Raw genomic sequence first — 12,400 nt, 5'->3', positions numbered from 1 at the left:
CAGAAAGCGCGACAGACATTTTTATGAAGACATAAAGTAATGTTATAAAAGGAATGTAACGCCAACAAAATGGCCACCTATACAGACCCCTGAAATGTAATCTCTGGAGCTCTACCGCTAGAAAAACGACTACATCATCAATAAAGCACTTCCCCTTTAAATCTCGGATGCGCATATCTACCACCTTATTGATAAACGCATTAATTCCAGTAAATAACGCGTCGTCTGCTCGGATGCAGAACCGTTCTCACCTTTTCTACTCTGACTTAGTTCCGCCCACATTGTAAGCAGAAAAGCTTTAGGTTTAGGAATTGTAAATAAAGTGATGTCACGTGACGTGAGGTAGCCAATCAGTCCTTAGCTAAGCCCGCCTCCTTCCTTCTGCTAGTAACTGCTGACAGACTTATGGGTCTTCTCCTATTGGACAAAGGTTCTGGGGGCAGCCAATCGGTGCAGAGATTGAAGGAGGTGGTCGGGGTTGAGTGGCCGTGAACTGTGCGTGCAGCCGGCGGCAGCTGTTTCGTTTGGCAGAATGTGTCGGATTGTCTCTGGTGGTTGATGTAAAACCACGAAAGGGGTTTTCTACCACTAAAGTTTATTTACACCACGTTCTGTAAGTTTCTATGCAGTTTGTGTAGTAATGCCTCCCTATAGTCAGTGGCTCGCTTAGCTGTCAGGGAGGCTGAATGTTACACAAATATCTAAATTAGTTTATATATTAAAGAGGTTGTCCCATAAACAGCCTAAATCACCAACCAATAGGTTATAAATGTATGACGCCGATTACGGAGACCCTCCCCTCCAATACACATGTGACGCCCCTGGACTAGTCAGGGCGTCACAGGGTAATGCATGCTCTTTATCTCTTAGGCCTAAGCCACACGGCGAGAAAATCGGTGCAAGTGGAGTGCGATAAAATATCGCATTCCACTCAGACCAATTTTATCCTGTGTGTCAGCACACATGAGCGATTATTTTCTCAGCCCTAATCGGACCGAGAAAACAATCGCAGCATGCTGAGATTGTAATGTGAGACTCTTTCTCTCGCACCCATTCAAGTCTATGGGGCGCGAGAAAAATAGCACTGCACTCGCGGTACACCGGTGTACCGTGCGTGCAGAGCGAGAATCACAATAGCCGGCTACAGAGGAGAGAGGGAGAGAAATCCCACCCTCCCCTCCTCCGTGCCAGCCCGCCCCCCGCAGCTGAGGTCCGATCGCACAGTCGGACCTCTGACGCAGGCACACTCGCATGACACTCGGCTCCTGCTGTGCTGCCAGTGCAAGCCGAGTGTCATGTGAGCATCGCAGTAGTGCCCCGTGTGGCCCTGGCCTTAGTGCAGGACTCAACCCCCCCATGGTTCTGGGTTCCCAACCTATGGTACTGCCTCCATCAGCATCCAAATCCCAACCACACCTCACACCAAACCCTGTCAGACACACTAGTGGGCTGCTGAGCTGGAATAGGGCCGCCCACCTAGGAGTCAGGCAGACTGTTGGGAGGGAAGTAGTTCAGAACAGAGGTAGCCCTCGAGTAGTGAGGAGCTGGGGAGTGTGTGGCTCCCTGGGAGTGAGAGGTTGGGTCGCAGACGGTGGTCTGGGCCGGAGGACCCGGTCACAGGGTATTGAGGCTGGGTGCCTGGACCCGGTCTTGGAGGACGGGAGTCATCTGAGTCTAATAACCGATCCGGGACCGAAAGACGGCGGGGTACTGGATGAGGGGGATAGGGCTTTCCAACCCAAGCAGCCCACAGAAATCCCAAGCGTGAGCCCTTGAGAGCACAGCTCCACTACCAATAAGGAGGGAGTGGGGCCTGGACAGCTTTATGCCATTGGGCCCCCAGAAAACATTTAATTTGTGCACGGAGGCAGGCTCCGGACCACCCGGCAGTACTTTAGGGGACGGATACCCGGACGGGCTCCCCCAAGAGGGCAGCGGCACCCAGAGACTTGGTTTACCTTGTCAGAGTCTGCTTTGCGGTCGCATCATCACCAACACTGCCTGAGTGAGTACATGGTCCTCCCCTGCTTCCAATCCGCACCACGCTCCCCAACACCACCATCCAGAGTCCCGGGGCCTCCCCTACCCGTGGAGGTAAACGTCATCTGGCTGCCCCCACTCCATCTCCTCCGGGTACTCCTATCAGCAGCGGCGGTACTCCCCTTACCGCGAACCACGGGTGGCGACACAAACTCTTATCCCCTGTAAATACCCCCTTTACGTTCGAGTGGCAAATCCCGGATCCGAGCGGTTCGACCGCTGCAGGGGCGGCACACACGGACTGGTGGTCCCAAAGTGTGTGAATGGTGCTGCAGTGAGCATGTATGAGTGTCGCGGGCGGAGGGGACGCACTCGCCACGCTCGGGTCCGGGGCTTCTGCTGCTGCTGCTCGGTGGCTCGAGCGGTGGGCCGGACCTGGGGACTCGAGCCGCTCTCCTCACCCATGAGTGAAAAGGGGTGGTTTGTTTGGGGAGATAGTTCGTGACGCCACCCACGGGTTGTGGTGAAGATGGGCACCACTGCTGCTGGTGACGGGGATCCCGGGAGCGATGGTAGGGAGCAGCTGGGATGTTGTTTTGTGGGTAGGGGTTGGTGGTCCCGGGGCCCGGTGGTGTGACGGGGAGGCAGGGTTGGTGAGGTGCAGGGTTGCAGGGACAGCGCGGCATGGTGCAGGATGGCACTTGTGTACTCACTCAGCAATAGATGCACAAAGTCTCCGGTAAACCAAACGGCTGGATGCACGGGTCCCGCAGTCGGCTGCAGTGTCTCTCTCCCCGGACAGGTGATGGTGGCTGTCTTTCCCTGCACCTTTGTGTACTGTGTTGACTCCGATGGCTTCCCAACGGCAGTCCGCTCCCCTGCGTATAAGTGCCGGAGGAGCCCGTTTTGCCCGCAGGCGCTGGCCCTTGGATCTCTAGCCTGTGGCGGTGGCTGTATATCCTCACGGTGTGAGCGGTTGCCTTCAATCGGGACTTGGTTGTTAGGAAACCCCTGGGGTTCCTGTCACACTCGGATTTGACTGTTGTCGGCGGCTCCAAGCCTAGTCGGGGTCCGATGGCCCTGCCCGTGTGCTTAACTTCACTCCGCTCCCCAGTTCGGTACCGTTCCCAACCCCGGTCCTAAGGTTCCGCAGAGATCTGTCATTCCTGCAGACGGCCACCACCGTCTGCCAACCTTGCTGTCAGTGCCTGGGCTCCGACCCAGACACTTGCAGTTCGTGACCTCTCACTTTCACCTCCTAAACTGATCTGCTCCTTTTCCCGCCTCCAGGCCTGTGAACTCCTCGGTGGGTGGGGCCAACCGCCTGGCTCCGCCCCACCTGGTGTGGACATCAGACCCTGGAGGGAGGCAACAAGGGTTTTTGTCTGACTAATGTAACTGTCTGGGGGGTGGGTGTGTGTGTGTGTGTTTTGTCTGTGGCTACCTGGCTAGTCCAGGGCGCCACATGAGTACTAGTGATGAGCCAGCACTACCATGCTCGGTACTGGTGATGAGCCAGCGCTACCATTCTCAGTACTGGTGATGAGCCAGCGCTACCATGCCCGGTAATAGTGATGAGCAAGCACTACCATGCTTAGTACTGTGATGAATGAGCCCTATCATGCCCAGTACTGGTGATGAGCAAGCACTACCATTCCCAGTACTAGTGATGAGTAAGCACTACCATGCTCAGTACTGGTGATGAGCAAGTGCTACCATGCTCAGTACTAATGATGAGCGTGCACTGCCATGCTCAGTACTAGTGATGAGCGAGCGCTACCATGCTCAGTACTGGTGATGAATGAACACTACCATGCTCAGGTGCTCGATACTTGTAACGAGCAGTTGGATGCTTGGATGGGCGTGACTTGAGTACCCAAGTATAATGGAAGTCAATGGGACTAGGTCACAGATGTATGGAGGAGACAGGTTGCAGATGGCTTTGTATGTCATGGTTAATGTTTTAAACTAGAGTTTTTGTGCAATGGGAAGCCAGTGAAGGGTCTGACAGAGTGGCGAGGCCAGGAATTAGTGGGGAAAGAGGTGGATTAGTCGGGCCGCAGAGTTTAGGCGCAGAGTTTAGGATAGATTGGAGGGGTGCAAGAGTGTTAGAAGGGAGGCTAGAGAGCAGGAGGTTGTAGTAGTCAAGACAGGAGATAATGAGGGCATGTACTAGTGTTTTTGCTGATACTTGGTTAAGGAATGCTCTAATCTGGGAGATATTTTTGAGTTGTATTCGGCAGGAAGTGAAGAGGACTTGGATGTGTGCTTCTTGGAGGGGTTGAGTGAGGAGGAAAGGCAATGAATTCAGTTTTGTCCATGTTAAGTTTTAGAAATTGCGCAGAGAAGGATGAAATAGCAGACAGACATTATGGAATTTTGGTTAGTAGGGAGGAGATATCAGGTCCAGAGAGGTAGATCTGTGTATTATCAGCGTAGAGGTGATACTGAAAGCCATGGGACTCTAAGAACTGTCCCAGGCCGACGGTGTATATGGAGAACAGCAGGGGTCCAAGAACTGAACCTTTGGGAACACCAACACATAGGCGGCGAGATGAGAAAGTGGTGTGAGAGAGGGAGACACTGAATGTCCTGTCTGTTAGGTATGAAGAGATCCAAAATAGGGCCAAGTCTGTGATGCCAAGAGATGAGAGAATCTGTAGTAGGAGGGAATGATCAACTGTGTCAAAGGCAGAGGACAGGTCCAGGAGGAGGACAGAGTAGTGTCGCTTAGCTTTGGCAGTTAATAGGTCATTGGTGACTTTAGTTAGGGCAGTTTTAGTGGAGTGATGTAGTCGGAAGTCAGATTGTAACCGGTCAAAGAGGGAGCAGGAGAGAGAGGTGAGAGGACCGTTCAAGATGGACATGCTGTTCCAGTACTTTTGAGGCATAGGTGAGAAGGGATATGGGACGATAGTTAGTCTATTTCATTAATGGCAGCTGTAGTTTACCTTTACTCGTCTGGTAAGGTGTGGTTATCCAGACGTGGTTGTTGTGCATTATTGCTGAGTGGTTGTGTTAACCATTATTGTCTTGTTGTTGCTGCCTTCCTGCTTTTGCTTTTCCCCTTAGTCTCTTATTGTTATTCCTGTGAGTTTGCAGTGTGTCTAAGTTTTGGTTTCCCCCTGTCTGTCTTAATCTGTGCTTCCATTAGACTCCTACCTCTTCCTTCCCGGGGAGAGTAACGGATTAGATCTAGTCAGAAGAATAGCTAGGCATGGGACTCAGGCATCTTCCCTATTAGGGGTGACCCTGAGGTTAGGAATAGCCTAGGGTGTCCTAGAATGAGGGACAGTATAGGAGCCCGTGTCCCTCACAATCCTTCAGTCACATCGTAATACTGTAATACTATGTCAGGATGTGATGTAACTTTCCTTTGGTTGTACTTACTGAACACTTTGAAATGTCTTGGGATCTAAGTAACCATACCTTCCCCCCATCTCCTGTGTCTCTGGCCCATAATGCAATTATCTCTTGTCCACACAGCCAGGGGAACTTCCCATTGTTTCGTAAGCAGTGGATAACGCCAACTACACAAACCTGTAGACATCTTGGAGCCAACCTTCTAGAATCTTCTAGTGGGCCCAACCATTGCATAGAACCCCACCCTTGAGGGGCGGGCCCACGAGCTCAGACAATACACTCCTGTTTCTAAGTGCAGTTGGGAGCTGAGTTTTGAAGAAGAAGGGAGCGAGATCTGATTCTGCGGACAGAGCTCGCCGTCCAGTGGATTGTGTGGGATTTCTGGGACTCTGAAAAGGACTATTACGTCGTGATCTGGCACTTTGGATTATCGGGAGGTGCCCCCGAATCTGTTTTATTTGGACTTGTCGTGTGCTGTTCCTGTATTCCTGTTTGTAAACCTGTTGGATCATCCTCGGCCTGTTGTCTCTCCTTGCTCTGCTGTACACCCCGTCACAGCGGGCAAGTACATTTCTCAGGCCAAAGTGTTTGTTGATCAAAACAGCTTTTCAGACACTTGGGCACCAGTAGAAAATTATAAATTTTGGTGTGCATAGTTCCTACAGTTGTGGAAGGTACATCTTTAGAACAATGAACATCTGAGGAAGAACATGAATATTTTTACATAATTGCGAGACCTGAGTCTCATCTGCAAATGAATATGAGGCAGAGGCATGACAATACGCTTATCATATTTCCTATGTATGGAAAGGTAAAATCGTGATAGGAAAGATGACGGTAATATCTTACACATGGGAGCGCCAAGAGCAAATATATCCTGACAGTTGGGAATTTGATAATTTTCTGGAAACTGAAGCCACATCCCATGTCCAGCCCTTTCATGAGTCACCACAGGGAAGGTAATCTGTGTTAATAAAAGGCAAATACCAATTTTGGTTCCTTGTCAGTCTGCGGAGGGTGCATGCAGGTGTGCTGTGGTACTGTCTGGCTTCTTTCTAAGGATCCCCTCCATCCACTAACCTGGAAGCCATTGCTGTGGTACAAGTTTAGTAAGTTTCTTTTCTTACTTCTTTTTATAAATTTCCAGAATCCGTCCTTCCTCAATCTACAAAAATGCTAGTTCATGCCCTCACAATCTCCCACCTCGATTACTGCAACATCCTCCTCTGTGGCCTCCTTGCTAACACACTCGCCCCTCTCCAGTCCATCCTTAATTCTGCTGCCCGACTGATCCACCACTCTCCTCAATACCACCCCGCTTCTCCTCTCTGCAAGCCCCTCCACTGACTCCCACTCTTCCACCGTATCCAATTCATACTAACACTGACCTACAAAGCCGTCCATAATCTGTCTCCTTCATATATCTCTGAACTAATCTCTCGCTACAGTCCAAAACGTAATCTCCGGTCCTCCCATGATCTCCTTCTCTCCTCCTCTCTCATTCGCTCCTCATGCAACCATCTCCAAGACTTCTCCCGAGCATCCCCAGTCTTCTGGAACTCGCTGCCTTAACACGTCAGATTATCTGCTACACTTGCAAGCTTCAAACGGAACTTGAAAACTCATCTGTTCAGAAATGCCTTTAATCTACAATGACCTCACTGCTTCACCACCACCACCGTGCAGAGTTGCCGCTTCATCACCGTGCGGAGTTGACGCCTCACCACCGTGAAAAGCCGCCGCCTCACTACCATGCGGAGCCGCCGCCTCACCACCGTGCGGAGCTGCCGCCCAACCTACACCCCACCTACTGTCTCCTCCCCAAAATCCTATAGAATGTAAGCCCGCAAGGGCAGGGCTTTCTTCCCTCTGTACTAGTCTGTCTACTATAACTTGTATACAGTGCCTACATGTAGTATTCAACCCCCTGCAGATTTAGCAGGTTTACACATTCGGAATTAACTTGGCATTGTGACATTTGGACTGTAGATCAGCCTGGAAGTGTGAAATGCACTGCAGCAAAAAAGAATGTTATTTCTTTTTTTTCTTTTTTTTTAAATTGTGAAAAGTTTATTCAGAGGGTCATTTATTATTCAACCCCTCAAACCACCAGAATTCTGTTTGGTTCCCCTAAAATATTAAGAAGTATTTCAGACACAAAGAACAATGAGCTTCACATGTTTGGATTAATTATCTCTTTTTCCAGCCTTTTCTGACTAATTAAGATCCTCCCCAAACTTGTGAACAGCACTCATACTTGGTCAACATGGGAAAGACAAAGGAGCCTTCCAAGGCCATCAGAGACAAGATCGTGGAGGGTCACAAGGCTGGCAAGGGGTACAAAACCCTTTCCAAGGAGTTAGGCCTACCTGTCTTCACTGTTGGGAGCATCATCCGGAAGTGGAAGGCTTATGGAACTACTGTTAGCCTTCCACGGCCTGGACAGCCTTTGAAAGTTTCCACCCGTGCCGAGGCCAGGCTTGTCCGAAGAGTCAAGGCTAACCCAAGGACAACAAGGAAGGAGCTCCGGGAAGATCTCATGGCAGTGGGGACATTGGTTTCAGCCAATACCATAAGTAACGTACTCCACCGCAATGGTCTCCGTTCCAGACGAGCCCGTAAGGTACCTTTACTTTCAAAGCGTCATGTCAAGGCTCGTCTACAGTTTGCTCATGATCACTTGGAGGACTCTGAGACAGACTGGTTCAAGGTTCTCTGGTCTGATGAGACCAAGATCGAGATCTTTGGTGCCAACCACACACATGACGTTTGGAGACTGGATGGCACTGCATACGACCCCAAGAATACCATCCCTACAGTCAAGCATGGTGGTGGCAGCATCATGCTGTGGGGCTGTTTCTCAGCCAAGGGGCCTGGCCATCTGGTCCGCATCCATGGGAAGATGGATAGCATGGCCTACCTGGAGATTTTGGCCAAGAACCTCCGCTCCTCCATCAAGGATCTTAAGATGGGTCGTCATTTCATCTTCCAACAAGACAACGACCCAAAGCACACAGCCAAGAATACCAAGGCCTGGTTCAAGAGGGAAAAAAATCAAGGTGTTGCAGTGGCCTACTCAGTCTCCTGACCTTAACCCAATTGAAAACTTGTGGAAGGAGCTCAAGATTAAAGTCCACATGAGACACCCAAAGAACCTAGATAACTTGGAGAAGATCTGCATGGAGTAGTGGGCCAAGATAACTCCAGAGACCTGTGCCGGCTTGATCAGGTCTTATAAAAGACGATTATTAGCTGTAATTGCAAACAAGGGTTATTCCACAAAATATTAAACCTAGGGGTTGAATAATAATTGACCCACACTTTTATGTTGAAAATTTATTAAAATTTAACTGAGCAACATAACTTGTTGGTTTGTAAGATTTATGCATCTGTTAATAAATCCTGCTCTTGTTTGAAGTTTGCAGGCTCTAACTTATTTGCATCTTATCAAACCTGCTAAATCTGCAGGGGGTTGAAGACTACTTGTAGGCACTGTATGTATTCTGTATGTAACCCCCTTCTCATGTACAGCACCATAGAATGAATGATGCTCTATAAATAATTAATAATAATAATAATGTTACTTATTGTACTGTTTATTCCCCTTTCTAAAATCGTTTGTCTATTTTTGTAAACACTGCCTATTTTTTGGACTAAATTTATATAAAATTTAATAACTTTGTTCCTCTTGCTCTATAAACTCCATACTCAATGAAGCCTTACATTATCTTTAACGGGTGTCCAATCGGCCGCCTATGTTAAACAATTGGTGGTGACAGCAATTAATCTTTCTTGTGTTATTGTGGAGCTTCACAGTGATCGTACCAGAGTATATATATATTCCATGCATTGGAATTGGTTGTATGTGAGTCTCCCGCTAATTGGCCTAGTAGTAGAAACAGCCATGGCCTACTCCGTTAATCTGTGGTAAATTGCGCAATTGTCCTGACGATAGGGTGCAGCAGAGGGCTGTTCATGACAAATATGGCTGGCTGTATGTGTTCGGAGAGCTGAACTGCCCAATAATTGACTTCCATTGCACTATTATTTCAGGTGACTTAGTGAAAGCTGCCATATATATATGTCGCGGGCGGGGAGGAGGGTGTCAGCACACTACGCTCACCCCTTCTGCTCGGGTCCAGCGGCTGCTGCTCAGTGGAGGCTCGAGCTGTGGGCCGGATCCCGGGGGTTTCTCGAGCGGCACTCCTCGCCCGTGAGTGAAAGGGGGTTTGTTGGGTGTGGGGATGATTATTGTCCGTGACGGCACCCACGGTTGTGGTGATTTCACCACCGCTGCTCTATACGGGGATCCCGGGGATGGTGATGCGGAGCAGCCAGGTGTTGTGTTACCCCTCCGTGGGTAGGGGTTGGTGATCCCGGGGCCCGGTGATGGCTTGGGAGGTGCAGGGCCTGGTGGGCGCAGGGACGCGGGGGCAGCGCTGTGCCTTGCGGCACTGTGGTACTCACTCAGCCTGAGACGTTGACACAGTTTTTACGGTAAACCAAACGGCTGGATAGACGGTCCCACGGACGGCTGCACTTGTTCTCCCAGTAGGTGACGGTGATGTCCCTTTTCCTTGCACCCTGGTGTACTTGTTGGTTGCGATGGGTCCCCACCGGTAACCCGCTCCACGGCTTCAAGCTGGACCGGGGGAGCTCTACTCTTTGCCCGCAGGCGCTGGCCCTAAGAAACTGGTGCCTTGGCGGTGGCGGTGTCTCTTCTACACTGGCTGGGCTGTTGCCTTCAATCGGGACTTGGTTGTTGGGGGATCTACGTCCCCTTCACTGACGGATTTGGCAAATTATGGCGACTCCAAGCCTTGCCGGGGTCCGAGAGGTCCCTGCCCTGGTGCTGACTGTCCTTCGGAACACTGCTCCAGACCGCCGGGCACACAGCCTACGGGGTCCTTCCAGGAACTTCCAAACGGTCCCCCTCCAGACAGTCACCGCTGTTGCTGACCTTGCTGACCTGTCCTGCACACAGCTGGACTACTTCAGGCTTTTACACGCTCTTTCTGTTCTGTCACCACTCTTGCTTTCCTCCTTTACTACTTTTCTTCCTTCACTTTCACTTAGCTGTTTACTTTAGCCCTGTCTGGGCTACTCCTCCACTCCTTCCACTTCCTCCTCCTAAACTCAACTGCCTGGTTTCTCCCGCCTCCAGAGCTGTGAACTCCTCGGTGGGCGGAGCCAACCGCCTGGCCCACCCCCTGGTGTGAATCATCAGCCTCTGGAGGAAGGCAACAAGGATTTTTGGTTAGCTTAGATGTTCCTACCTGGGATGTAGGGTGTGGTGGTGTGTGACCTGTGTCCCCTGGCTTGCCCAGGGCGACACATATACATGAATAACAATAATAAATTCGGTCATTTAATGACCTGTACCTGGTCTTTTAATTAAAAAAAAAAATGTCACCTCTACAGGTTCTATATTTAAGGCAAGAGTCACGCGGCTGTATAACTCGGAGAGAAATCAAAACACAATGATTGGACTGCCTGGGGGCTCTCTGGACCTGAGCGTGACAGCATGTATTTCTGTGTAGCTGTCATGCTGAGGCTGGGAGAGCAGACAGCCAGTCCAAGCATTGCGTTTCAATCCCCGTCTCAGTTATGCTGTCTTGTGACTTTTCCCTAATTGTCAGTTTTTCCCGAGTCAATAGATGAAGACTAGCGGTTATGCCTCGAAAACACAGAACACGTATAGAGGAGTTCCTGCTTCCCTAGCTTCAGCTAACTGGCGCAGAAAAACTAGCAGTATGGTGGAAATTATTCAGCAGTACTAAGCAGTGTTACTGTGAATCCAGACCTGAGGTGAGTCCATAGAACATGTACCAGAGGAAATAGCAGCATCAATGCTCTTCTGCCTCTACGGCTGCTTCCTCCTCATAATCCCCAGTCTTCCCAATAGACTTTCATGGGACCTGAAGTAAATAATGATGACCATGTATTCTGCCTGAAGTAAATAGTGCTATTGTGCACCCCGATATAAATAATGAATGCCACTGTCTGTGCCCCCTCTGTTCCATGAAGTAATTTTTGACACTGTACTGGTGCAACCTAAAATAATACTGTGCCCCCATACCCACCCATCCCAGTTACACACTGTTGGCCAGGCCGGACTCCTGCTGAATGCTGCATGTTTTTCGAACAATCCCAAGGTCTTCTTTGCACCACACTGTGCTTTTTATATCCTCATTGAATCCAGGTTGGAATCTCTCCTCTCCATGATTTACTAGCCAGTCTGTTTTAGCAACTGGTTCAGAAGACTCCGAGAGAGGTGGCAACATCTCAACGCTGCTGAGTGCCATAGAGTTAATGAATTAATCAGCACATAATGTTTGACCTACTTAGATAACTATAAGAAAAAATGTTCAAGGATAATTATTCAAATATATCAGGGCTAACATAATGATCACTTATTTGTAGGGCAGGTCATCAGTATTAGGATGGTTGGGTCCATCAAAGTAAAGGTACCGTCACACTAAAGGTGGCTTTACACACTGCAACAACGCAAACGACATCGCTGTAACGTCACCGGTTTTGTGACGTAATAGCGACCTCCCCAGCGACATTGCAGTGTGTGAAACACATCAGCGACCTGGCCCCTGCTGTGAAGTTGCTGATCGCTACAAATCGTTCAGGACCATTCTTTGGTCCTTTGTTTCCCGCTGTGCAGCATGATCGCTAGAAAGTCTCAGTGTGTAAAGGGGACTTAAATGTGCAGGCAGCAGGAGCTGGCTTCTGCGGACACTGGTAACCACGATAAACATCGGGTAACCAAGAAGCCCTGTCCTTGGTTACCCGATATTTACCTTCGTTTCCAGCCTCCGCCGCTCTCACTGTCAGTGCCGGCTCCTGCTCCTTGCACGTGTAGCAGAGTACACATCGGGTAATTAACCCCATGTGTGCTGTAACTAGGAGAGCAGGGAGCCAGCGCTAAGCAGTGTGCGCTGCTCCCTGCTCTCTGCACGTGTAGCTACAGCACACATTGGGTAATTAACCCGATGTGTACTGTAGCTAGGAAAGCAGGGAGCCAGCGCTAAGCAGTGTGCGCGGCTCC

Source organism: Anomaloglossus baeobatrachus, chromosome 5 (assembly GCF_048569485.1).
Source record: "Anomaloglossus baeobatrachus isolate aAnoBae1 chromosome 5, aAnoBae1.hap1, whole genome shotgun sequence".
In the NCBI taxonomy this organism is placed as follows: domain Eukaryota; kingdom Metazoa; phylum Chordata; class Amphibia; order Anura; family Aromobatidae; genus Anomaloglossus; species Anomaloglossus baeobatrachus.
This window is presented reverse-complemented; position numbering follows the sequence as displayed.